Source organism: Pinus tabuliformis, chromosome 4_1 (assembly GCF_031772625.1).
Source record: "Pinus tabuliformis cultivar Carrire ecotype Pingquan chromosome 4_1, CPIR1, whole genome shotgun sequence".
In the NCBI taxonomy this organism is placed as follows: Eukaryota; Viridiplantae; Streptophyta; class Pinopsida; order Pinales; family Pinaceae; genus Pinus; species Pinus tabuliformis.
In genome coordinates this window covers 89,532,563-89,551,107 of record NC_142303.1, presented here as the reverse complement: position 1 = coordinate 89,551,107, position 18,545 = coordinate 89,532,563, and positions in this window count along the sequence as shown.

Here is an 18,545-nt window from a genome sequence, read left to right as displayed (position 1 = left end):
ACTCAAAGCTCATTGTTAAACAAATTAGAAATCTTTTCCAAACAAAACATCCTAGGCTTAGATCCTACTGAAATGAGGTTTGGGATTCAGTTGAAAATTTCTTCAATGCTTTTAATTTGACTTATATCCCAAGGGATCATAATATTCATGCAGATTCCCTAGTTGTTTCTGCTAGTTCATTTAAAATCCCTGATCAAACTAATGTGCTCTATCAAATACAAGTCAAATATAGGCCATCCATCCCAGATAACCTAAAATACTGGCAGATATTTGAAGATGATGAACAATTAAAATCTTTTTTGCAGGTTATAGATGAATTTTCAGTTCTACAAATTGATGAAAATACAACAGAAACAATTGAGAATTCAAATGAAAATGATAATTCAGATTTCAAATAAAAAATTGTCAATCATGATATCATTCAATTGTCTAACAATTTTATTCCCAAAGGTCTCATTCCTTTAGAGAAATTATTTGACCAAAATGATGTTCTTAGAAACCCACAGTCAATCTCTCCACAAGATGACATAGAGGAGGTAAACATTGGAACAAATGATGATATTAGGAGCCTCAAAATCTATGCATCCTTAGATCCTGGAATTAAAGCTCAATACCTTAAGTTATTTGAAAAATACAAGGATGTTTTTGCATGGACCTATGCTGATCTGAAAACTTATGATATATCACTGATACAACATAAGATTCATTTAAAACCAGAAGCAAAACCTTGTCAACAAAAACTTAGAAGGATTAATCTAGCACTTATATCAACTGTAGAAAAAGAAATGAAGAAAATGCTAGATGCCCATATTATTCTCCCTCTTAGATATTCTAATTGGGTTGCTAATTTAGTTCCTGTTAGAAAGAAGAATGGAGAAATCAGACTTTGTGTGGACTTTAGAAATTTGAACAAAGCATCATTAAAAGATAACTATCCTTTACCCAAAATGGATCAGTTACTTCAGATGGTTTCAGGAGCACAAAGACTTTCCATGCTTGATGGTTTTTCAGGTTACAATCAGATAAATGTTGATCCAGCAGACAGAGAGAAGACAACTTTTACTACACCCTGGGGTACATTTATGTACTCTAGAATTCCCTTTGGCTTGTCCAATGCTGGAGCGAGTTTTCAAAGAGCTATGGACATAGCTTTTGTGGGATAGGTAAACAAATTTGTAGTCATTTATCTTGATGACATAACTGTTTTTTCTAATTCTGATCAGAAACATCTAAAGCACTTGATGAAGGTTTTTGACAGGTGTAGGAAATTTGGAATATCCCTCAATCCTAAAAAGTTTCCTTTTGCTATCAAATAAGGAAAGCTGTTAGGCCATATAACCTCAAAAGTAGGAGTGATGATTTATCCCAAACATGTTTCTGTAATAAAAAGATTGTCATTACCTAGAAATAAGAAGGAGATCCAAGCTTTTCTAGGAAAGATTAATTTTTAAAGGAGGTTTATTCCCAAATTATGTTGAAATTGTGAAAGACATAATTGATATTCTCCGAAAGGATCATGAAGTTAAATGGACTGTCTCTTCCAGGTATGCATTTGAAAAAATCAAGAAAGATATCTCTGAAGCTCCAACCTTGGCTAGTCCTGATTATACCAAGCCATTCAGTATATTTTCCTTTGCCTCTGAAACAACCCTTGTTGTTGTTTTATTACAAGAGAATGTAGATTCCCATGACCAACCTATAGCCTTTTTCAGTAAGGTTATGAGAGATGTCAAGATTAAGTATGACATAATTGAAAACCAAGCCTATACCCTTATACAAGTTCTGAAATCATTCAGGATGTATGTCCTACATTCACCTGTTACTGCTTATGTTCCTAACAGTGTTGTGAAGATTGTTTTAACTCAACCTGACACTGATGGGAAGAGAGGTAGATGGATCACTCAAATACCAGAGTTTTAGCTAACTATCAAAACTACAAAGCTATTCAAGGGTCAAGGATTAACTAAGCTTCTAGATTAATCAAACTGTAAAGTGCTTGGCATCAACTTTGTTTTGGAAATATAAGGGAAGAAACCACAAGAACCTTCTCAAAGTTCAGATAAGAAGAATCCACAAGAACCTTCTCAAATTTCAGATAAGAAGAATCCACAAGAACCTTTTTTTCCTGCAGAGGGAAGAATCCATAAGAACCTTATGTTCTCGCAGAAGGGAAGAATCCATAAGAACCTTCTGTTCTTGCAGAAGAAAATGTAGGAATTTACAGGGTAAGTTCCTTAGAAAGAACACCAAAAGGACACCGCTCACAACCAGATCACAGATCAATACACCAGTATTTTTGACGTGGTTAAAACCCTCAAAGAGGGAAACAGTCCACGGCTTGAGCCAACGCGACCACTTCAGGCAATTTATTAATCAAAGAATGAAAATTTACATAAGCTTCTCTCATGCACGGATTACCCTACAAATGACCCTCCATGCGCTTTAAATAGAATTCATGGACCAATCGGGTGTCAAGCCACAGATCAAGTGTCGGTAATACCGAGGAGAGAATGAACCGTCGGATCACTACATATTGTGACCGTCGGATTGTAAGTTACAAAATGTACAACGGTAAAGAAACACACTTTACCTAACTCTATATTAGACCAAGTTGTACTTAACTATTTCCTATGTGTCGGAATATCCTAACATCCCCCCTTAAGAACAACTTGGGATAGGATTGAAGGATTTACAAATATGACACAATAGGAGAAGGAAGGAGGCACTAGAGCCTATCCCCCCTTAGTGACAACTTCCTGAACTCCAACCATAAATCGAAGTTTAGTGAACTTCGCCTCTGTGAGAGCCTTTGTGAAGATGTCTGCAACTTGATCATCTGTTGAACAATATTGCACTTCAAGAACATGGTCGTGAATGAGCTTTCTGATGAAGTGCATGTGCAGTTCAATGTGTTTGCTGTGTTGATGTTGAACTGGATCTTTGCATAGCTGAATGGCACTTTGATTATCACACCAAAGTGTAGTCGAATGCTGCTGCTGAAAGCCAAATTCTGACAGGATCTGACGAAGCCACAAGGCTTCCTTACTAGCTTCTACGGCACCACGATACTCTGCTTCTGCTGATGAAAGAGAAATGGCACCCTGTTTCTTGCAAGCCCATGTAATAGGTCTTGAACTAAGAGTGAACACATAACCGACAGTAGACTTCCGATCATCAGGGTCACCAGCCCAATCGGAATCAGTGAAACCAACCAATAGAGGAGATGCTTTGGCACTGTAATGAATCCCAAACTGAACTGTACCTCGAACATAACGAAGTATTCTTTTAGCTGCTTTCCAATGACTTTCACGGGGGTTTTGCATGAACCGAGCAACAAGGCCAACAGCAAAGGAAAGGTCAGGACGAGTATGGGTTAGATACAAAAGTTTTCCTACAAGTTGACGGTATAAGGTAGCATCAACTTCGGGAGAAGTACAAGTGACTGAGAGTTTGACTCCAGACTGAAAGGGAGAAGGGGCTGGCTTACAGTCTTCCATGTGAAAATGACGTAGAATATCACAAGCATACTTGGACTAGGAAAGGGAAATACCCTCCTTGGATTGCAAGACTTGAATACCGAGAAAATAGTGTAAGTGTCCTAAGTCTGTCATTTCAAATTTCCTTTTGAGGCTAGACTTCACATGGTTTATAAGGTTGGAATCACTACCAGTAAGGATAAGATCATCAACATAAAGAACAAGGATGATAAGAGAGTTGCCCACTTTCTTGGTGTAGACAGTATTGTCAGAATGACACCTAGAAAAGCCAGATTCTAAAAGAAAGCTATCCATTCCAAGCCCGAGGAGCTTGCTTGAGACCATAAAGGGATTTCTTAAGTCGACAAACAAGGCTAGAGTCTGTTTGTATGAAGCCAATGGGTTGTTCCATATAGATTTCTTCATGCAAGTCCCCATGCAAGAAGGCAGATTTAACATCCATCTGATGGACTTCCCATTTGAAAGAGGCAGCAAGGGAAAGAACAAGGCGGATAGAGTTCATTTTGGCAACAGGGGAGAAGGTTTCAGTGTAGTCAATGCCTTCAACCTGTGAAAAGCCCTTAGCAACAAGACGAGCTTTATGTTTATCAACTTTCCCATCTGGTCCATACTTGGTTCTGTAAACCCATTTGCATCTAACAAGTTTTCGTCCCTTTGGTAAAGGAACAAGATCCCATGTATCATTTGCCAATAATGAATGATATTCTTCATTCATAGCTGCTTCCCAATCTGGATGGCATGAAGCTTCTACAAAGGTGTCAGGATCATAATTTGCTGGAGCTTGAGCCAGTAAAGAAGAGGCTCTCTCGAATTGAGAATGTGTGCGTCGCTGATCTGTAGGATCACTGGCAAGATCACCTGCTGCATCTCGAGTAGCACGAACCCATTTTGGAAGCTCAGGAGCTGAAGGAGGATCTTGAGATGGTGGGGGAGGATTGTCATCCTCACTTTCATCATCTGAAGAAGAAATGTTTTCAAAGGTAGAAGAGATAGGGAGAGGTGGCACATCCGCCGGACTAGGCTCGCAGGCCGATATATTTTCATCAAATTTTACATCTCTTCTAATGATAACATTTTTGGACTTAAATGGAATAAGTCTATAGCCTTTGACATCTTCATAATATCCAACAAAAGTACATTTTTCACTCTTAGGTTCTAAAGCTTTATGTTTTTCATCTGGAATATGGGCCCACGCTTCACTTCCAAAAACACGAAAGTGACTTACATCTGGTTTGATTGAGCTCCATGCTTCTTCTGGAGTGATATTCTTTAAAGCCTTAGTAGGACTGCGATTTATTATGTAATTTGCACAGTTAATTGCTTCTGCCCAAAAACTAAGACCAAGTCCTTTAGATTGTAGCATACAATTAGCCATTTCCTTTAAGGTGCGATTCTTCCTTTCAGCTACACCATTTTGTTGTGGAGTATATGGAACAGTATGTTGCATTTGAATTCCATTCTCAGTGCAATAGTTGATGAATGTGTTTTTAACATATTCTCCGCCATTATCAGATCTTAACTTAAGAATTTGATGTCCAGATTGTTTTTCAACAAAGGCCTTGAAGGCCAAAAAGGTGTTAAATACTTCACTCTTGAGTTTTAAGAAGTATACCCAAGTGCGTCTGGAGAAATCATCAATGAAAGTTAAGAAATACTTGCAACCAGAGAATGACACAACTGGAAGTGGACCACATAAATCACTATGCACAAGCTATAAAGGGGTTGATGCGTGCCAAGAGGCACGTTTTTCAAAACTATCCCGATGATGTTTTCCGAGTGCACATCCGGAACAAACACCATCTCTGCAAGATACCATAGGAAGACCTGTCACCATATTTTCTTTACATAGATGCTGAAGGGAGCGATAGTTTAAGTGACCAAATCGCTCATGCCAAAGTTTGCTCACTTCATCGTTATGAGCAACAAATACTGAGGGAAGATTTGATGAACCAAAGTTGTGAAACTTATACAACCTTGTAGAATCATCAGCAATGCCAGTAGCCAAAATCTGTTTAGGATCTTTTAAGTCCTTGATTACAACATCATGAGGTGAAAATTCAACGATTTTACCTTCACCTGAATGAGTTATCTGATATACAGATAGAAGGTTGCAGGATAAGGTTGGAACACATAATACATCATTAAACTGACCATTGTCTAGATGAACAGTTCCAGTCCCTACAACATTAAGAGATCTATCATCACCAACATATATAATTTTGGTGTTACAATCATTTAAAGAAGAAAACATGGCTTTTTTTTTGGCCATGTGATAAGAAGCTCCAGAATCAATGAGCCACTCATGAGAATGAGAAGAAGAAGATACATTTAATGCATAGCCAAACCGAGATGCTTGACAACCACATGCAGAAAGTGCCATTCCTGAAGATGAAGTTGAAGTTGAAGATTGCCCCAAATGGATGTTATGCTTCTTCATTGCTGCTTCCAAGGCTTCCATTTTTTTAAAGCATTTTGATTCTAAGTGACCATCTCAATTACAAAAATTGCAATGTCTATCAGTCTTCTTCCCTTTGTTTTTATTTGTCTTATCATTTTGTTGAAATGATTTTTCATTTTGGGGCTGAAATTGCTTAGGAACCTTATTTGGTTTAGGACCATTCTTTTTAGGATATGACTTCTTAGGATTCTTTGAATTTGGTTGCTGCTGGGCGGCTAACGCTTTCTTGGAAGAGTTTCCAAGATTAAGAAGACCAAGGTGTAGGAGTTTTTCTTGTTCTCTTATTAAAGAATCACAAAAAGAGTCAAAGGAAGGGGGCTTGTAGTCTTTTCCTTGAGAAATGAAGGCTTCTCTTGTAGAATGGAAGGTGGAAACAAATACAGAGTAGGTTGGTCCCAACTTAGTAAGGATGGAATAAATAAGGTTACTATCTTCTTTCTTAACCTTAACACTTTCCAAGAGATATCTAAGGTTATTGAACTTGGACAAGAAATCTTCAATGTAAGAAGAATTATTAGGGTCCAATGAAAGCAACTCATTTTCAAGTTGATGGGCTCTAATTTCATTTTTAATCCCAAAAATTTTAGTGATTTGTTCCAATGCTTCATTAGGAGTATCAAGTTCTGCAATATGGAATCTAAGATCAGGAGAGATAGACATCCCTATCAAACCACGTGCTTGATCTTGTCTATTTTCCCATTTAGCAACCTTATCTTCATCCTTTGGTTTCTTCTCTTGGCCTGTGGCTATTCTGTAGAGACCTTTACTTCTAAGTAAATCCTCAATGTAGGACAACCATTGGAAGTAGTTGGTGCTATCAAGGGTAACTTGGTATTGACTTTCCATTTCAACAGAAACTGAAGCTGAAGATGCTGAAAGTAAGTGTTCCAATGGATAGATCTCAAAAAATTAGGCTGGTTTAAAAAAAACGGCTCTAAAAAAGGCTTCCGGATGAAGAAGTTATGGCTTTTTGAAAAAAAGTTGTTGAAGTTGCCGACGAAGTGCGGGAATGTGCGGAAATGAAAAAGTCCGCCCCCACAAAATGAAGACTTGAACCCAAGACCTCTACTCTCTTAAAATAGCTTTGAACCAATTGATCTATACAAAAAATTAGAGAGAGAGAGAGAGAGAGAGAGAGAGAGAGAGAGGGGGGGGGGGGGCTAGCTTTGGGTTGCGTGCTTGCTTTGACAAAGCTCTTTTTCCCTACAAAACAAAAAACACAAAACCCAACACGGACATGCAAAGAAAACGAACCTTACAGCTCGAAGTTAGCTTTACCCAAAAAACTAAATATTTTCAAAAATTGAACCTTGCGGCTCAAAGTTAGCTTTAGCCGAAAAACTAAATAGTTTTCTCAATGTTTCTGATTTTCCGAGATCACACTAAGGTGCAGGGAAAAGAGCATACGCATGAGAAAAATCCTTCCTTTCTGTTTCTGATTTGCCCAGATCGCACAGAGTCGCAGGGCAAAGAGCATACGCAGAAATGAAAGGTATAGATCCGGTTAAAAAAAAGCTAAATAAACCGAAACCGAAATAAGCAGAGAGAAAATAACATTAAACTGCAAATAAACACTGTATACCTCCAGATCTTAAAAATGACGCAGCTAGGGCTACCGGAAACCTTTTCGCGTGAAACGAAAGGGGTTCCTCACTGGAACAGATGCTCCGAACACAACAGAGCAGTCCTCGCGGCCCGAAAGCAGTCAGAAACAACAGATCTAGGAAACGGCAGTCGGATGCAGTTCCACCGGCTTCAGATTTGGATCACCAACGGACGCGGCCCTCAAATAGCTCTGATACCATGTAGGAATTTACAGGGTAAGTTCCTCAGAAAGAACACCAAAAGGACACTGCTCACAACCAGATCACAGATCAATACACCAGTATTTTTGACGTGGTTAAAACCCTCAAAGAGGGAAACAGTCCACGACCTGAGCCAACGCGGCCACTTCAGGCAATTTATTAATCAAATAATGAAAATTTACATAAGCTTCTCTCATGCACGGATTACCCTACAAATGACCCTCCATGAGCTTTAAATAGAATTCATGGACCAATCGGGTGTCAAGCCACAGATCAAGTGTCGGTAATACCGAGGAGAGAATGAACCGTCGGATCACTACATATTGTGACCGTCGGATTGTAAGTTACAAAATGTACAACGGTAAAGAAACACACTTTACCTAACTCTATACCTAACTCTATACTAGACCAAGTTGTACTTAACTATTTCCTATGTGTCGGAATATCCTAACAGAAAAGAATCCACAAGAACCTTTACCTTCAGATCGGATTGTGCCTTTACACATTGATGAGAAATATATTTCTTCAAATTGGTATCAAGATATTGTAATTTTCTTGATACACTTTGAATGTCCAACATCATTTTCTAAAAGTCAATGTAAAGCTCTCAAATTGAAGGCCTCAAATACTATATCATAAATGCAAATCTATACTGGAAGGACCCACTAAATATCTTTTTATTGTTTGATAGAATCAGAAACTAAAGGAATCATTGATTGATTTCATATAGGATTTTGTGGAGGACATTATGCTTGGAGAGAAATAGCATATAAGATATTGAGGGCAGGATTTTATTGGCCCACATTGTTCTTACAAGTAGGAGAAAAGGTCAGAAGTTGTGTCCCTTGTCAGATGTTTACTAGTAAGAAAAAACTAGCAGCTCTTCCACTAATCCCAACAATAGTCCCAACACCTTTTCTCCAACAGGGGCTATATTTTATTGGAGAGATTCATCCTGTTTCAAGCAATTAGCATAGATGGATTCTCACTGCAACAGACTACTTTAACAAATGGGTGGAAGCAATTCCAGTAAGAAATTCTACTGATTTAGTAGTAATCAAATTCATTGAAGAAAATATCTTATCTAGGTTTGGTTGCTAAACACAAAATGTTACTGATAATGCAGCAACATTTTCCAATGTTAAAATGATTGAGTTTTGCCAGAAATATCAAATACTATTACATCATTTAACTCCATATTACCCTCAAGGTAATGGTCTTGCAGAATCCTCAAATAAAAGTCTAGTAAAGGTGATCAAAAAGACTTTAGCAGATCATAAAAAGAGTTGGGACTCTCATCTAATTTATGCAGTATGGGAAAACAGGATTACTCCAAAGAGATCTACTGGAAAATCTCCTTTTTAGTTAGTCTATGGGAAAGATGAAATCTTCCCTACCAACTTGGCCTTCCCTGTTCTAAAATTCCTGCAGGATTCAACTGATGAACCTGATGATTTTTCAAGGAGAATAAATCAGATTATTGAACTAAATGAAAACAGAGATGAAGTTCAATATAAATTGAAAAAGTATCAGAATAAGATGAAGAGCCTGTTTGACAAAAGAGCCAGGGAAAGGGACTTCAAGGAGGGTGATCTAGTTCTAAGATGGGATTCCAGAAGAGAAGATAAGGGAAAACATGGCAAGTTTGATAACCTGTGGTTTGGACCTTTAGCTATTGCTGAAGTAAAGGGAAACAACACTTTTGTGCTACAAAATCTTGTGGGACTATATTCCACTTATCTTGTTAATGGAGGGTTTCTCAAACATTACATTAAGGACTAAGAAGTTGAAGTAGATATCATTACTATCATTGTAAAAACTCCGGTTTATTTTACTTTTCAATATGTGAGTGTTATTTTTTACAGAAAATACCCCATAGTCCGAGGAGAAGGCACATGGATCTGTAGGTTCTCTGCATTCTATAGGAGAAAGCAGTCCTCAATTGGAGCCGATGTCGTAGCATTTTTTGGTTTTGGTAAGTTAGTATCAATTAGTCAAAAAATGAAAATATATTTCAAAAAGCGTTAAGTTAGGATATGGACAAAAAGAGTATTCAATTTAAAAAATGTTAGGGATTTTTTATGAATAAGTCCATATCAAATAAAATGATAGAATAGATGCCCTAAAAATGGAGGCAAAAATAAAATGTTAGGTTAGAAAGAAAAGCAAAAAATAATAAACTCTGAAAGTGTTGCAAATCCAAATGCCACTACTCTTAGTATAGTTTAGTTTTGCAAATAAAATTGTGTGCAAATTGTTTAAATTCCACACTAGTTCATATAATCCAATTGTACAGTTTAATCATAATTGGATTTTATTTGAATTATTTGTCAATAGGTAGCAAATAAAATTGGCTCAATAGTTTAATCTGAGCCAATGGAGGAAATAAGGGATAGAGGTAGATTAGTCATTAAAAGGAAATATTGAGTTGCTAGCCTAAATGCACTCGGATGAATAAATGAAAATGTTAGGAGTGTAAAGGGTAGGTAGACATATGAGAAATAATTGGAGCATGAAAGGATTTTATCCTAAGTTGTAACATTGGATAATGCATGCATACGATGTTGCATTTTAAATTAACTATGAATTCTAAGCACCAATGTTATTTGTTAAACACCCTAACTTCATTCATTTATTCCCCCATTACTCAAAATTGTCACATCCGCCATAAAATCGTGACCCCACCATCACTTCTACCTCACATGTTAAATCCCTTCCACCTTACCTTTCATCCCGCATGCTCCCCCGAGATCTGATGGCCCACATCCCTCCTTGGCCCTCATTTGTCATCCGAACTTTATCGGGGGGGGGTCCGAAATGGGCAGTTTTCGAAACTGCCTTTTTAAACCACTCTTTCCTCATTTTGGTCTTTCGAGACTTAAAATCCCAAAACAACTTGCTGCCTCAAGTTGCTCCCGAACGCGGTTTATGTGTGACCATTTACCACAGCTCCATGTCAATGTCCACTTTCGCTCCATGTCACTTCTTCCATCCAATCAACTGCTGCCTATCCGTTATTGATTCAATTCATAACTCCCACAAATTTATGTCCCAAACACCCGTTAATTAATCCCATTGGATAATTAATGTAGATTTAACCATTCATTCAACAACTCCGCTCCAATTTTTCCATTAAAAGCCTTGTTCCTCCATGAAAATGGTTACACAATGCATTTCTGTAACCAAATTGATCACTAGAGATTTTCTCCTTATAGCTCAAACACGTTCCGACACTTAAGCATCTATTTTTTCCTGTTCAGAAGAAATTCGACATTCAGGTCCACTTGTCTCTATTCAGTCATACTGTTTTTACTGTTATCACTGAGTTTTAGACCAATTTTTTCCATTTCCATCACTAAGCAGTCTACAATTCATTTGATAAGATGCCTCCTAAGGGAAAATAAATTGTAGAAATCCCAAATCCTCTTATTCATCCACAAGTTGACTTCCATCATACTCCCCTGGTTGACAGAGATTGTAAAATCATTGAGACTTCTTCTCAATTTGATTTATATGAAATTTACTGCTGGATGGAGGATCAATTAATTGATCAGACAAATGAAATAGGACTGTGGGACTCCCTCCTTCCCCACTACATTTTCCCTCAGATACACAGAGCACCTGAATTTGTCAGGAAATGCCATGAATCCTATGATCCTATTCAAAGAGAAATCATTTCACCCACAGGATAAATCCTCTATTTCATCAATGCTGAGTCCATTGAAAAGATGTTGCAAGCTCCAACTATTCTACCAACCCATCCTTTTTCTCATGAAAGCCTGATAAAAGCTTATCAAAAGCTATATTTTACTAAAAGATCCCAGACTCTTGAACTTTTCCTAGCTATTGACATTCCTCTACCTAAAAGAAAGCATACCTATGATTCATCCATGTTCCCTGACAGAACCAACAAATCACCACTATTTTGCCCTATCTACTTGGTTACAATTCTAATCAATATGTTAATGAAGCTATCCTAGGTTGCTTGTCCATATTTTTTGCTGATTCTAAACCCATTGTTCTCTGTAACTTTAGCCAATTCCTAGCTGAAGCCATACATGAGCAATTTGTCCAGTTTAACATTGAAGAAGTATTCAAGTATGCTTCAGTACTTGTGTACCTTTTTACCTTACAAAAGCTAGATGAGGAAGGTAACCAAAAATCAATGATCTTTTGGACTACAATGGGAATGAAGGAAAAAGAAGAGTTTACCTATAAGTAGTTCATAAAATTGTTTATTCATCTAGCTATTAGTCTTATGAGCATAACTCTAGTACCAAGAATCAGTGATGAAATTGTGAAAGTGTTGCAGCTAGTTGATCAAGTCACAACAGGAAATTGGTATCTTTACCAAAACTACATAGAAATCAGGGTTTATGTTTGTGAGCTTCCACCTTATAAACTTCCCAGGTACCTCCTCATCAGAATCTTTGCACTGGAATATATTAGGCAAAGGTTAAATGCATATGAAGTACACTTTGTGGCAGCAAAGAAGAAATCTCAATTCAAGCTAAAAGCTCAGGTTGGTCCATTCATCTACAATGCCAGAGAAGTAGGAGAAGAAGCAGATAGGTTACTAAAGGAAATGAAGTTTGGCCTCAGTTTCACTTGGTCTTATGACCCAATGGGAGTGATTTCTAAACTCAAGGTTGAAAATAAGTTTATTGCATATCACCACACAGCTAGACCTGAGATAGAGCAGTACAAAAATCAGTTGGAATGGAAAGAGAACACCCTTCAAGAAGTTGAAGAGCAGGCAGTTTCTACTTCAAATGTGCAAACTCCACTTGCATAGGAAAAGACAGCTAAAAGAGCAAGGGAAGAACAATCATCCCCTACAACTGAAGCATCAAGCCAGGGCTTTAGGATTGTGAATAGGAAAAAGAGACCTAGGATCTCTGTGATTGTTGGTGCAACACATGAGTCTTAGAAAACAACATTTTATGGACTTGGAGAGATTGTGATTTATACACAATCTAGTGGACAGTCTACCCAATCCCCAACTCATTCCACTACTTCTCATGAACAGCAGGTAATTTAGACCACTGGAAGCATTCAAAAGGACAAGGAGGAGGATATCTTTCATGTTTTCAATGAGATTAAAAAGAAGAATGAAGAGTTGAAATTGAACACCTACACCCAGTTCTGGAAACATTCCTCCAACTCTCAGGCCTGACTTCTTTCAATCTTTGACTCTGAGAAAGGGAAAATGAAGATGGCTTCCATGCAAGCTCAAATTCCATAGCCTAGGACTGTTGCACATTATCAGAAGCAGACCTCTTTTGAATTTAATGTAAAGGATGTGCATCCAATTGATCAAATTGAGATGCACAAACAAACTGGTCAGATGATTTCTTCCACTTTGACTAACATTTCCATGAGTTTGTCAAAGTTGTAGGTTACCTTAGCAAACACATAGTCACAACTCAAGTTGGAGAAAGTCTCCTCATTGGCAAAGGACACAAATATAAAATCTTTAGAAGATTTGGTGTTGAAGATGGGATATGATCCCTCCAACATAAATGCAGCAAAAGAACTTGTTAAGAAGAAAAATGTTGAGTTCTCAGCATTAAGGAAGCAGCTCAAACTGCTAGCTTCTGAGGACCTGATGGCTAAAGAGATTGAAGAAACTGAAACTCAAAAGTCTAACATGATGAATCTCATCATGGAACAGAATCTACAAATAAAAAAGATGGAAGAGAAAACGGAAAAATTGGTTAAAGAGAAGAAGGAAGCTGTCAAAAGAGCTCAAACTCCAATGGATGTAGTACCCCTTATAGCAATTCCTATAACCAGGGTTTCTACTTCAGCCACAACATCAACTACATGTACAACAGAAGGAGCTGAACAACTTGTTGAAGCTATTCAGAACCTGTCTATTCAGACAAGAGAAATCAAGAAGTTGCAGAATGAACTCAAGGAGTTACAACATATGAAAGCAGTTGCAGACACTTCACATGTAGCTGAGTTGCAGAGAGAAAAAGCTCAGATTGAAGCATTGCAAAAGGAAATCAAAGAGTCCTACCTTGGAAATAAACTAGGTTTGGCAAAGGAAATTCTATGGGAAGAAATTACTGAAGCAGTCAAGGATATTTGGCCCTATATCAAGATAGTATTTGATCAAAAGACCTGTTGGAGAAAGCTCAGGAAGCTGTGGAAACTATTTCCAAAGAACTTGAGGACATGCCAGAAATTTCTTCTGAAATAATCAAGTTCCTCGATTCTAAAGACAGATATGAGCTTGAAGAATTGGGTATAAATGATAGAACAACAACTATACTAGAAGTAAAGAAGATCATCTCCAAGAAAAACCTCATCCTTCAATTGGAGGAAAAGTGCAGCAATGTGAATACTATAGTTCAAAGGTTTTTCAGTAGGTTAGAACCCTTGACTAGCAAGGGTTTGCTCTCTATACTTGTGATTAACGAAAAATTAATTCCCATTGAGGATTATGTTCAGAAGCTTACAGAGGTGGGTACCAAAGCTGCTTCAGTTTCAAATATAAGAGGTGCAGCAACACCAAGGGTTGTGCTGAATGCACTCAGAGATTCCTTTTTTGTTTTTTTTGTTTTCATTACAGAGGAATCGACAACTGGAGTAGCCTCGCAACTCGCATTACATGGGGTCGATTCTAACTACTACATTATAACCCTTGGGAAACTGCGCTCGCCCCTCTCCACAGCTTCCGGGCTAGTCGGGGGGATTTGAACTCGTGATCTTCAGTACGGAGCCCGCCTTTCTAACGAACTTAACCGCATTGTGATTACCAACTGGCCTACCCCCGTGGGGCTTTCAGAGATTCCTTTTTCACCTTAGATGAAACTAGGCATATATTTCCAGTAAAACTCACTTTCACTAAGTATACAGAGATGGATGAAGTTTATAGGAGGGTAACTAAGTTATCTATCCCATATAAGAAACACTGGGAAGAATTAACTGATTTACTTGACTAAAAGGGTGATCAAACAACATTCAATATTTACAGGGACAATCATCACCAACTCAATAGTTCTCAATTTTTCCAGCAACAGTCATCAACAACTCAGCACTAAAATAGTGACAGATCGACTATCAGTTTATATTCTTGATTTTGTAATTATCTATTTTTGTAAAGAAGTTTAAGATATTTTCTCAGTTCTCAGATTGTATAAATAACTCTCTTTCACGAGTTATTAAGGGTTGCACCCTTGAAGAAGCATTTCTAAACATTGAATGTACTTGACTTTTTTGAATCATTAATACAAACGCAAACGAATTCTAAATTCTGACTCATACAGTTTCGTTTTTCTGTAAGTTTTTCCAGTTTCATTTCACAGTGTTTTCTTCATGTCCTTATGTTTTACAAAGATAACAAGGCAGGAGTAATTGTGTTTCAATTATTCTTATAAGCTTCTGAATTGATCATCTATAAAGAGAATGAATTATATAAAATATTTGTTTTATGAATTCCCTCTAAATCATAATATCATCAACATTTGTTGTAAGCTTAAGCATATTTTGTTAAACCTTATGAACATAGTTTAAAGGTTTTCTTACTTATGATTATTTAATTTCAATTTGAAAACTATGGTAGTCATACCATCTCTCTATTTCTGTTCACCACCATGCAAGCTATATCACTGTGTGAATTTTAATAGAAGCCCCATGTTTAAATATTAATACTATTCAAAAGGTTATGCATCACCGTTTTAAATATGTTTCATACATTGGTCCTCCAAATTAAAACAAAACCCCAAAACAATTATCTTACATGCCCTGGCATGATAGCTTACCATTATCATCTCAGAGATAAAACAATATCAATTTAACCCATAGTTGTATTTTACTTTCTTACACATTTTACTTATGGAGTCTTTAGTCATTCGGCTATCTATAAAGCTTCTGATGCTTTGATGCATTAGTAAGTAAGAATAAAGATTAATATTGAGGAAACACAATATGAGAGATAAATCTTATTTTTTATTCTCACCTTCTTAAGTTGAACTTATCATTGTTTGTGTAGGAACTTGATCCATGGGATAAAAAATATTCTCAAAAAACAAAGTTCTCAAAATTGCTCGAAACTAGTTCCAAATCGTAGATCTCGTCATTTTGATTCAAATGACATTTGAATTGCCTTAATCTGACATTGCATATGAAAGTTATCAAATTCTGAAGTTTCTGGCAAATAACTAAAAAGTGAACTTGCAGGGTTGATTAGGTTGCTGACTAGGCAGGCCATATAGTGACGTGGCACTGATGTCAACAGGTTGATTGGGAAGTACGGATGTAATACGAGCTAATCTGTGTTGACACATGGTAGGTTGTATAGGTCAGGTTGGAAGATTTTGATTGGTTGGTGAATTTCAGATTGCCCAATCAGGAGGCACCATGTGACCCTCAGGTTTCATGAAAAAAAAGAATTGGGGACCGATAAACCCTAGTAGGGTTCGACCCCATGGCCTCACCGTAACTAACCAAGCACCTAACTATTCTACCACTTTATTGCTTGTGATAAATATATGGGCCTATTTTATTTATTATGCAACCGTCAAATGGTTTGGGTTGGTGGGGGGGGACGCGGGCTTGCCCAACTAGTCGTGGCCCCAAGTCATATCGAATATGATATAACTATGGCAAAAGGGAAGTCGGGTGGGGCGAGCACATGGCCCTATCCTCGATCCATATGGAACTACCCATGCCCGAGCGCTGAAGCGGAGAGGTTAGGCGATTAGCCTAGCCCCTAGTCCCATACTCATTATCGTAACCGTGTATGGAGACTCCGGGGAAGGGTTGGTGGTGGCACCTAGTCTGCAACCACATGGCCCTACACATGACCAAGAGCATGGATCCAATGGGTGTGTGGCCTCTGGCCCATGCCCCTAGCCATAATGAATGCCACATGACCAGACCCTGGGGCTAGGTGCGCAACCTGTTGAAATATTGCAACAAGAATATTCCAATTTAATTTGTCCTTGAATTAAATTGTGAATTAAAATCGAATTTAGTCTTAATAGCTACTTGGAAATAACTAATTAATTTATTTTAAATTAATTAGTTGGAGAAATTCAACTTAGAAGTCTTTCTAAAGTCATGCAAGAGTTATCCCTTAAATTAAGGAGATAAGATTGAGTTATATTTGAGTTGTAATTAGTTAACTCAGTTTACTGAGTTAAGTCCAGTTAAATTAGTTCCAAACCATTTGAGGAACTAATAGTGAGTTAATAGTCAGTTGATGCATTAATGCACTCAACTAGTGCTACTCCAGTTAATTGAAGATTCCCTCATCAGAAACTCATGCATGTATATTTTGAGAAAGACCCAGTTGAGATTAATGTTCAAGGATAGTGTACTATTAGTTGCATGTGTTTTCTCACAGAGAAAACTCATGCATGCAATCAAGGATTCATCCTTGAGGATTGCGCAATTTTGAAGGCTAATCATCCACAAGGAACAGTGCAAGGAAATAAGAGCTTGGAGGGAAGAGAGGAAGGCTGGAGAGGAGCCAAGATTGCCTGTGAGCATCTGTGAGGATTGTACTGAGAGCAGGCTAGTTGTGAGAGCTAAGGCTTTGTATAATTCCTATGTATTTCTACCATGTATGATAATACAATAGTGTGGGGTTTTTATCTGAGGATTTCCCCAAAAGTATTTGTTAGTTTTGACAACGATTTAGTCGGTTTAGGAATTTAGGTATAGACAGTAGTTTGTAACGAATAGATCTGTAACGGCTAAGTAGTTATGTAACTATAAAACAGGCATTTGCCTATGGAATGAAAAGCGGTGAAAACTCATTGTAAAAAAAAAAAAAAAAAAAAAAAAAAAAAACTTATTGAACAGATGAAAAGAGAAACAGAGAATAGCAAGAAATCGAATGAAACAGAGAACAGCAAGAAATCGAATGCACAACTGAAATTATGTACCACTTGTTAGGACTCTCGACACCACATATCTCCACAATGGTATGATATTGTCCACTTTGGGCCTAAGCCCTCATGGATTTGTTTTTGGGCTTTACCCCAAAAGGCCTCACACCAATGGAGATATTTGTCCATTCTTATATATCCATGATCCTCCCCACCTCTAGTCAATGTGGGACTTTGGTCGTATACCCAACAGTATTTTCATGTGTATTGTGCCATTGATTCTTCTTCTTCTCGTTATATTGTTTAGATCGATCTTTAAGCTTCCTCAAATTGATAGTAGAAGTAGCTTATAGTATTCTGCTTTGATTTATATCGCATTATTGGGTTAACCTATCACAGATTGTCTACATGGTATCAGAATTATGAACAGTATACTGAGAAGAGAATTCGAAGTTTGAAGTTCAGGGTTGCAGGTGCAAATCGAATTCATATCATACTTCAAGGTTGGCCAATGGCGTTCTATGGCTTGAGACTCGAGTATGCCTTGGAAGGTAGTTCGAATTACATAGCATGGAAAGATAGAATGGAGGCTGTATTAGAAGACAATGGCTTGAAGGAATTCGTTGATCAAGAAATCCCAAAGCCAGCTTCAACTAATGCACAAGAGTTGGCTGAGTGGAAGAAGTGTGTGGCGAAGACGAGATGGATCATCCTTGAGGGAGTTCAAGATCATATTGTCTCGAGTCTCCATGGGAAGGATACTCCATTTTCAATGTGGAAGACATTGAAGGACCTCTACCAGAACAGTAGCGACTAGAGGAAATTGGCGGTCAAGGATAAGCTTCGAAGAATCAAGATGGAGAAGGGCGATACTATTTCCACATATCTGAACAAGCTCGCCACTTGTAGAGATGAGCTTGGCAGTGTGGGAATAACTACT